The 1,518-nt window shown below is 40.1% G+C and overlaps 1 non-coding gene across 1 annotated transcript; it reads right to left on the reverse strand.

The window, feature by feature from the left end:
- Positions 1-1,158: 1,158 nt before the first annotated feature.
- On the reverse strand, positions 1,159-1,265 carry LOC138884430 (small nucleolar RNA R71). Its single transcript, XR_011404624.1, has one exon. It is a non-coding gene; the product is annotated as a small nucleolar RNA R71 (small nucleolar RNA).
- Between the last annotated feature and the right edge of the window lie 253 nt (positions 1,266-1,518).

Raw genomic sequence — 1,518 nt, forward strand, 5'->3', positions numbered from 1 at the left:
GGGATTAGGGATAACGAAGTCTTGGGTGCAATCTAAAGTGAATTGTAATAAACAAAGCCAGCTAGCGTATCTCGGGAGAGTGCGTCTAGTAAATTATCGTGATTACTCGGGAGAGATTCACGGTAAAAAGAGTGTTCATGATTAATAGAGATGTGTTGGTAAATCTATATGAAACATAAATAGAAGGGATTCCATCAATAGGAGAAATCAGTACCTTAGAACCTTCTCATTATTGTTCACAACTTAAGCATATTTAGTTTACAACTGTTTATTGACTTTCAATCTTAGTTATTAAATATACCATCAACTGTTATTCACAACATTTGGGGAAGTTGATTCTAAAGAATTTAGTAAGTCCAACGAAAGTAATTGATAGGTTAATTCTCTGTGGATTCGACTCTAGGCATAAATACTCAGGTTATATTTGCAACGTACGCATTGTCCTTTTATAAGGCATAGTTGGGCGTGATCAAATTTTTGGCGTCGTTGTCGGGGAATTAACAGTGTTATCAATTAAAATTAAAAGAAGTACAAAAATTCTTATTGTAGTCATTTTTTCTCTATACCCAATTTTTACATTGAAATTTTAACGTTTGTTGACTTGGTTTCACAGGTGCATGCCTAGAAACTCATCGAGATCTGGTGAAGTATTTGAAGCATTATCAGATCCCGAGAAAGTTTTCAAGGCCTTGAATCGGGCTAATCGGAAAAACAAACAACAACCAACAACTGCACAATTCGAAACAGTCATGGGGGATCACGAGGAAAACCCAACGGTACCAATAGTGCCAGAGGCTGCTCTCTATGACGGGGCACCCCCAGCTGAAAATCTGTCAACAGCCATTGTAGTTCCGCAGATACAGGCCGAGTCATTCCAAATTACGAATAACATGCTGCACTTGTTGCAGAACAATGGACTATTTTTGGGGTCGCAAGTCGAAGATCCTCAGCAGCACTTGAAGAACTTCCTCTCTATCTGCAAAAACCCAAAGGCAGCCCAACATAACTCCTGAAGTAATCAAGCTGTTATTGTTTCCATTCTTAGTAACACGAGCTGCCCAGACTTCGCTAAACTCACTTCACATAAATTCTATAACAACTTAGGATGAGTTAGTCAGGCAATTCCATAACAAGTTCCACCCACCCAATAAGACTGCTCAACAAATTGATGAAATTTTGAGTTTTAAACAGAGACCAATGGAGACACTGCATGAAACATGGGAGCGCTTTAAAGGGATGCTGGTTATATGCCCGCACCATGGTATTCCAGATCTGATGTTGGGGCAGCGGTTTTACATGGGATTGTTAGATAGCGTGAAGAACATTGTTGATGCTTCAGCTGGTGGAGCATTTTTGAGCAAAACATGGAGAGAAGGCCAGAGTCTGCTTGACAAGATGGCACAAAATTCGGGATGGACAACCAGGAATGCACCTATCACTCCAGTGGTTCACTCAGTGCCCTTAGATCCATCCAAATCTATGGCTGAAAATATGGCCACCTTATTGACACAGATGAGT

This window comes from Nicotiana sylvestris, chromosome 12, assembly GCF_000393655.2.
Source record: "Nicotiana sylvestris chromosome 12, ASM39365v2, whole genome shotgun sequence".
In the NCBI taxonomy this organism is placed as follows: domain Eukaryota; kingdom Viridiplantae; phylum Streptophyta; class Magnoliopsida; order Solanales; family Solanaceae; genus Nicotiana; species Nicotiana sylvestris.